This window comes from Panicum virgatum, chromosome 3K, assembly GCF_016808335.1.
Source record: "Panicum virgatum strain AP13 chromosome 3K, P.virgatum_v5, whole genome shotgun sequence".
In the NCBI taxonomy this organism is placed as follows: domain Eukaryota; kingdom Viridiplantae; phylum Streptophyta; class Magnoliopsida; order Poales; family Poaceae; genus Panicum; species Panicum virgatum.
The window spans coordinates 31,362,811-31,371,504 of record NC_053138.1 but is presented as its reverse complement, the minus strand read 5'-3'; the positions used below and the strand labels follow the sequence as shown (position 1 = coordinate 31,371,504).

Genomic DNA, 8,694 nt, shown 5'->3' with positions numbered 1-8,694 from the left:
TTTCACCGGCGCCCCCTTTCACCGCCGCCACTGCGCCTCCCCCGCCCGCCCGCGCCGCCGCCGGCCCTCCCTGGCCTGCTGCTCCGCCGCCGCGGCCCTCTTTGTCCCGAGAGCGCCGGCGCCGCCCCTCTCCCGCCCGGCTGCGCCGCCACCGCCCCCCAGCGCCGCCCCCCCCCCCCCCCAAGCGCCGCCGCCCATCCCCGCGGGATGTGCAGGGGGGCTTGCGCGGGCTGCAGGGGCCCCCGCGGCTCCCTCGCCGCCGTGGCTGCTGGCGGCTGCGGGGTGCCGAGGGCGCTAGGGCTGCGGCCGGTCTCTCGGCGGCCTCCTCGACTCATCGAGTACAACAACCGCATCACTTAAAGGTGAATTTGTTTAATACAGTTTTATGTAATTACAGTTTTATGTAATTACAGTCTTTTATTTAATTATAGTCTTTGTTTAATACAATATTAATTTCATTATATTGTTACGTTGGTAATTATATTATGATAATAAATTGTTTTTGCATATATATAATGTAATCAGAGTTGTATGTTATAGTACATAGTAAATTGTTTGCGTTCGGTCATATGGAAATATACTAGAAAAGAGATTCATCCAGTATTGTGACTCCCGTAATTAACTTTGTTAAATTGATGTTTCTGAGAGATTTTGAAGGAAGTTTTATAAGTATATTGCAAGCACATGATTGTATGCACCCGTTTGTTCATTGTTTTGATGTTTTGATTATTGTTTTGAACTGATGAAATGACTTTTCCATAACTATTATTAGACATTGGAGTCCATTATTATTATGTGTCGTTATTTGTATTGTGATTATATATAATTATTGCATAGGAATACTGATTTTATTTGAATTACTTATATAACGTCATTCTTTGTTCGCAGTTGGGTTATATAAAAATTGATTAAGGATGTTCTGTCTAACGTACGATCATCCAGTTTTGTGACTCCGGGGTAGATTTGAGTCAGTTTCAGTATGTAGATACAACTGTGACTAATCCGATGCACATGCGACATACGGATCTGTTAAGTTGGGTGCATAATTTTCTGCAAGTGGACCCAAACCACTGGACGACAAAAGTTAGTGGTGTTGTTCCAAGGCATCGTGAGCACGGTTGGCGATGGGAATTATGTGAGTTGAGCAACTCGAAATGGAGGCGCATTTAGGAGGCCCTCCTAACGATCCAACTATATGTGTTACGAATTGCAAGGTCTGGCCGAAAGATGTAGAGCCACCCTATTGCTACTGCCAGATGCGTTGTGTTCCCAACATATCTCGTGAGTACGAGACTTTTGGCCAGAGGTATTGGTCTTGTAAGAATATTGATGAAGTCCAAAAAGCAGGTTCAATATCACAGGTATAGATGTTTTTTTAAATATATCTGTCTAGTTTTTTTATAATTTTTCTAACAATTTTGTTTCGTTTCTTGTTTATGAATGCACGCATCTCAGGAGAAAAATACTCATTTTTGTCATTTCCATGAGTGGATTGACACATCTATCAGTCGTCGTGATCAGAAATATGTGGCGTGGTTGAAGAAGATGGATGATGATGTACGCAAGTCCGAGATTGACAAAGCAAAATGTGGCAATTGTAGTGGCCGTGAATGATGGATGTCGTAGTGGTCCGTTTCATTCTGATCAGTCCTGTTGTCTTCAATAAGTTACGTTCCTTCATGACTAATATGTTGCGTGTTTGTTTCGGAAGTCTCTTCTAGGTCCATATGTAATATTTTTTTCTGCGCTCTTTGTATGTGTACTTGTACTTCTGGAAGTTGTTCTCGTTTGTAATAAAATTGTGCATCGTTTTCTGAATAGCCGGTTGGAGCACGATGGTAACACATAGCACCGTTTCAGCAATAATTAAATTTAAGAAATATATTTTTGATTGACTATCCAAAACAATCGCATTATAAAAATAAATTCATTTACTGGGAAGTTAAAATTTTGCAAATCAGGGACCTGTCGGCTCCCCAGTAGCCGATAGGGGACCTGTCGGCTCCCCAATAGCCGATAGGTCCTTATTGCGCAAATCAGGGACATGTCGGCTCCTCAATAGCCGATAGGTATATTGGGCCTGCGCTGTCGGCCAAAAAAGGCTAGTCGGCTCTTCAGTAGCCGACAGGCCTACTCGGCGCCGACAGGCCCCCGCGTACGCAGTCAAAATGGCCGCGGGGTGCCTTGGTGGCGTGCCACGTTGGAAGTTGGCTAATAAGAGGCTAAGTTGGCTAATAAGAGGCTAATTGGCTACTCAATAGCCGACAGACACCTATTTTTATAATTTTTTTGGTATTTATTTCTATGATTAACTATTAAAATAATATTATTTAAAAAAAATCCTTACTCTCTCCCTATATCTAAGCACTACGGAGGTAGGGCTTCACCTTGGAGTGGAGCTCTTCTCTTGTGGTGTGTCTTGTAGGGGTCCCTGCCTGTTGACGTTATCATTGCTATCAACATCTCCAATTTGTTCTACTGCATCAAAACTGGCATCGGACTCCACATTGAGGCTCGAGAAATTGAAAAAAAAAATCTAGTGTTACAAACCAATGGGGCAAGGTCATTGTGTTGGCTTCCCAAACCGAGTTAGATGAATATAAACACTAGAAGAGAGAGGAATCATACCAAACTAGTTCACTCCATCTGCAGTCCATGGAAAAGGTGTTGACGGCTCGTAAATACTAATTTTAGACCGTCAAAGCTTGCATAAATGCATAAAAGATAAGCATCAACCTAGTGATTGAGATTTATTACTAACCATTTTCACAAGTGTTGGTAAATATTTGTATCCAAGTGTAATAAGGGAGACAACACACCACAAGAGCAAAAAGAAACACACTCCTCAGTCAAGGCAAAAGGTATTGATCAATCAAGAGTGCGCCATTCAGTCTCACATGAATGTTACACAACAAGAAATCATTTAATCTATGATGAAACAAATTTATCATAGATTGCTGAATAAACGTCATAAAACACCATCTGTGACGATTTCGTGATAATGTCATGGATTGAGCATCACAGATTAAATCAAGTGATGTTTTTTCTATAATCATCACAGATTAATACGATCTATGACGTTTCTAAACCGTCACAAAATGACCCGAAATCCACGCCCAGCCCAAGCCCAATATCTATGACGAAAATAAATGTCACAGATGTTGTCACAGATAATGCCACATGCTCAACCATCAATGACATGGATATTGACATGGCATCCTACGTGGCAGCTGACCTGGCATCCGATGTGGCAGCTGACATGGCATCCGAAGTCGCCGATGACATGGCATTTTTAGAAAAATCTAGCCCACTTGTTATTGGGTTCTTTTTGAAACTAGGCCAATAAGATGGTCCATTTTTCAGCCCATTACAATTCCACTCAGATTGACGGTCATTCATAAAGCCCATGGAAAATTTAGCCTATTTATCAAATAATCAATTCAGCCCACAAGACAAAAAAAATTATCATCCAAGTTACCATCACCAGAACAATATTTCAAATCCAGTTTATAATTCTCTAGAGCAACATGGCATTTAAGCCACTCAAGCAACAGAAACTACAAAAGACAAGTTTAGCAAAATATAACAAGATGCAGCCTTGTACTTTCTTGCCCTTGATGCCTTGCTGGATTGATGCTGACTGAGAGCAAAATATTTCTTGAGCCCCTCATGGCCTGTCAGATTGCCGCTTGTTGCTGACCAAGAGCCCCTGACATGCAAATATTAAATCCATGTAAAAGTTCATATTGCATTTTCCATTTCTTTAACTTGGAAACGAACACTATGCAGTGGTGTACCATCTCAAAGTTCATATTGAGCATCACAGGAGATAGGTCAAAATATTTGCAACACTATGCAGTGGTGTACCATATACTGGATGCTCATGCAACATTTCTTTAACTTGGAAATGAACACTTGTATCCTCCAAACAAAAAAGGATCTACTATAATTTTTTCTTTAACTTGGAAATGAACTCCTCGAAAGAAAAAATGATGCACTATAACCTAGAAAGCTAGAAAGCTTGTGCAGCTGATATACACTTTCGAAGATCATAAAAATAATGCAACACTAGTAACCTAGGTGAATGAGCTACAAGCAGACCAATATGTCAAATACAAGTACACTAAAAAAGAAATGTCAAATACTTTCAGTCACCAATATTTGCAATAAAAAGATTTGTGAATCCAATGGGCTACTATCAAATCATAACAAGTAATAGCTCTAAGTTACTACTAGAATTTAAAGTAATAGCTCCAGAAGCTTGCAGGTGTCCAAAGCTCGTGAATTTCAAGTAGTCCACACCATAACTGACAATATAGTTTGTGTTACACAAACTTATGCCCATGGTATATTGGATCAGCAATGTTACATAAGCTTAAATATTAGGCACGACCTGTACAGCAAGGAATCCAATTAGCTTATTGAATCTTCTCCCGAGAATACCACAAAATCCAGTAACAGGAGTGGAAACAGCAAGGCATCACTCACTTGATGCAGTCCATGATTCAGAGTTGCAACTCCACGATTCAGCTCCAGTGCTCCACTGCACCTACACAGTAAAACTCAAAAAAATCAGAATCACGGTAATAGAGATGCGTAAATCAAAAGTGAGCTAGCCGTCAGACAACACCAAACAAGCATAAATAATCTGAGCAGACCACCAACTAAACAGCAGGCTGGTCAAACCAAAGAGAAGGCCATCGACGAGTTTGGGAGCACGCGTTGGTGAAAAGCACCCAGAAATCACATGGAAAAAAGAGCAACCAAAACATTAATTATAGCCAAAACACAGAAAATCAACGAGTTGGAGGCTGTGCATGAAGGAGAGGCCGGAGCAGACGAAACGCTCCTGGCAGTCCGGGCACGCCACGACACGCCTCAAGGATCCGCCGTGGAGAGATCCTACTGCCTCTCACGGAGGTGACCGCCACCCCGCTCGGATCTAGGCAGTCCTCCTGCTTGCGTTACAAAGTCATGGTTGTGAGAGATCGACCTCTTGCGGGACATGGGAAGGGAGTAGATGGGATGAACCTGAGAGGCAAGGCCCGAGGCGCAGCCACCCCCACTGCCTGGACCAGCCTGCAGGTGGAGCACGCCCAAGGAGGAGGAGCTCGGGGCGCGACCTCCCGTCCCGGGCCTGGCTTGGAGAAGTCGGGGACATCGCGCATGAAGCTGTACTCGCCTGGGGTCTCCTCGATGTCCACCCAGTCCTTGAGCGTGTTGTAGATCTGTGCGAATGCCGCCTTGGTGTCGACTGGGAGGGGAGGCTCACCTGCGAGAACCGGGTCGCTGCTGGGCTGCAGGCCGGTCAAAGCAGCAGGCGGCGTTGGTGGCCCGCTCAATCTGAGGACGCGACCTCAGGCGGCGTACGAGCCGGCGGCGGCGGCGAAGGATGCGGAGGGGGAGTAGAAGTGGATCTAAGGAGGACGGACGCGCGGCGGCGTAGGAGTCATGGATGATGTGGTGGGGCAGCTTCGTTGGAGGGCTCATGGCCGGCGCGGCGGGATGGCGGAGGAGGGTTCGTGGCTGCCGCGGTGGGATGGCAGAGGAGAAGATTAGGGTGCGGCGGTGGAGGAGGAGATGGAGGTGCGGAGGCGGATGAGAGTTACGGGAGATGCGGGAGATATGGGTGCGGCGGCATCGGATGAGATAAGATTACCAAGATACCCTTCTAGGGTTTTGCTGGAAGCCTATAGGGTTAGATGAAGCTGGGGTAGTATAGACATTTGTCAATACTTTTGGGCTGCCTCGTTACTGGAAGGAGGAGGCGGAGGAAGCCCAAAATGAATTCAGCCCGCCTGCCTAATTGGTTTTTTCTTTTATTTAGTGAAAATTTGACCCTTTTCATCTCAATTTGAATTACGTGTGCCTCCAATGAGATTTTACAAAATGTAAAAAGATATATTTAGACTCTTATGTTCATTTTTATGCATTTTCCAGTAGATGGGTGGAAAAATCTATTGCTGCTATGGACAATTAAAATTTTTGTATGCAATGAACCACATAAATTATCAACAAAAAATCTAAATGTGACTAAAAAAATCCTAAAAATTGACATGTCAACATATATTTGGGTCATAAGTTTGCCACAAAAAAATTAGATGATTTAGATGAAGTGGTATATACATTGTTCACAAATGGATACATGTCTTATATAGTTTCTTACAACTCTACTCAAACTTTGAGATTTAAGTACCATATAACATTTTACTAACATGTATGAACTTCAAATTTAGATATAACTTTATATTTACCAGAATATTAGAAAACATGAGGTTACATTACCAATTCTTATGCAAAAATATATTTTTGTGTTCTCTTCTAAGTTGGGAGAACTGAAGCCATATTAATACGACTCATGAAATAGTGATGAACATGAAAACAAATACTATTAAAAGAAAGATCGTGTTTTTTTGAAAAATTTAGAAAAAAGAATCGATAAATTTGAAGTTACTATGACTAAGAAATACTACTTTCAAGTTTTTATTACGGATTAAAAAGAAAAATATGATGTATCCAGCAAACCAGACGAGTCACGTGACTCACGGGTCCTGGTCCCCACCTGTGCCTATTTGTGTTTATATATGCAAACCATGCCGCCATATCACAAAGTAACTAGCAGTCCAGTGGCAGAGCTGTGGACCTTGGACATAGGGATGGCAACAGGTACAAACTCGTCGGGTATCACTAACCCAAACCCGCACCCGCCAGGATAAAATTATACCCGTTAAAAAATCCATACCCGTCACGGGTATGATTTCATGCCCGTACCCATACCCGTGCGGGTTTTTTTTTACCCGCGGGTTTCCCGTACCCGATAGAAGAAGCAACAAGATTTAATAGAAAACATAAATAAATACACAATGCATTATAGCCAAATGAGTCTATGAATAGGTAATCATCGATGGGAATGGAAGTACATGAGCCTAAGTCTCTCTTAGTATGTGATTGAACCTTATTTTGATACAAGACCTTGTGACATTAGTATTTTAGGTTATATGTTGTCGGGTTTATTTTACCCACGGGTTTGCGGGTTTGGGTACTTGAAGAACAAACCCGCACCCGCAAATCCGACGGGTACGAAGTTTATCCCAATAAAAAAATCACGGGTATAGAATTTAATCTATACCCACACCCGAATGGAGCAAAAACCCATCGGGTTTCGGATTTCTAGTACCCGTTGCCATCCCTACTTGGACAGTCAGGTCCCCGATTCCACCCTTGGTGGCAGCACATTTTTAATTTTGTTTGCGTTGATTTTCCTGTGATTGGACAACGCGAGGGAGTCGCTTAGTTAAATTAAGTAAAAGTAAATAGCAACTTTGCCACAAATACAGATGTAGCTTGGTGGTAGATGCGCGCTGGTCTTAAACAGCAGGTGCTGTGTTCGAACCCACCTCCACTCAGGAATTATGGAGTCTAGTCGAGCTAGGCCCGTGGGGTGAGTAGAGCCGGCCACGGTCCGGCGGGGTTGAATTTTTTTATTATTATATTATTTTTTCGATTTATCAAAAATATATATATGCCAAAAAAATTTTTTTACAAAAATGTCACCCAGCCGCCGGTTCATCCGGCGGAAGCGAGATACTGCCGGTCATTCCGGCGGTAGGTACATAACACCGGTTGAATCGGCGGTAGGAGGCCGGCTTGATGGGCCGTGGTGGGCCGGGAACCTACCGCCGTTTCAACCGGCGGTAGCTACCACGTACCGCCGGATGAGCCGGCGGTAACCACCGCCTATTAATGCCCCGGCCGGCTCCTCGCGCGCTCGCTCCCCCGCGCCGTTGCCCGCTCGCTCCCCCGCTCCGCCGCCCGCCCGCTCCGCCGCCCGCGTCGTGCCTCGTCAGGGCCGCAGCGCGGCGGCGTGCGCCCGGCCCCCGCTCGCCGGGGGTTGGCCGGCCGGTGCGGCTCGCCGGCGCTCCCCCGGCCGCCGCACCGAGGCAGCGCTCGCCACCTTTGGGTCGCAGGTAAATTTTAATATTTAGTTTTATTAATAATAGTTGGTAGATTAGCACTAGGAATATTAGTGATTTGGATATAGTTTTAGGCGTAGAAATAGTTTTAATAAATATTAGTGATTTAAATATAATTTATTTTATTATAAAATCGGAGAACATAAAATTGAAAATATTAGTTTACATATGAATATTATTTTACATATAAATATTAATGAGTTCAAATAGACATATTAGTCTCAGAGAAATATTATTAATTGATATTATATTACATCGAAAACCTACGAATATATGTCAGTAATAGAAATTCTAGAGAAACAATTAAGATAGATGTAAAAATAGCAGAAATATTTATTAGCATTGATTAAATTCTAAGAACGAGTAATTATTGTCGTAAATGTCGGCAGGCATGTCAGATGATTTGTATTTTCAAGTGTTCTATGGGTCAGGAGAAGTTAGATATGGTCTTGAAGGGGTAGATTTGTCAGAGTTTAGCTCGATCACAAAAAAAATACCCCGAGCTAGAGAGAGGACTTGGATTTCAATATCCAATTGGTTATTTATAGCTTTCGCCCTTAATCGAGATAAACATGAGATCTCTGTCATGACAGTGGTCAGTCGAAGGGAACTAGTGTTTTGGTAGCTATTGCCGCTTGAAGGGATGCAAAATTGGAGGAATGATGTCAATATAAGTAGTAGCAGAGGCTTACCGCTTGTGTTATTTGTTCAAGCATTCGAG

At 43.3% G+C, this 8,694-nt stretch overlaps 1 long non-coding RNA gene across 1 annotated transcript; it reads right to left on the bottom strand.

Moving 5' to 3' along the window:
- Positions 1–3,398: 3,398 nt before the first annotated feature.
- LOC120698964 lies at positions 3,399–5,609 on the bottom strand. The gene is made up of 3 exons (XR_005685147.1): positions 5,032–5,609; positions 4,489–4,955; positions 3,399–4,393 (listed from the first exon to the last, which is right to left on the bottom strand). It is a non-coding gene; the product is annotated as an uncharacterized LOC120698964 (long non-coding RNA).
- Positions 5,610–8,694: the final 3,085 nt, after the last annotated feature.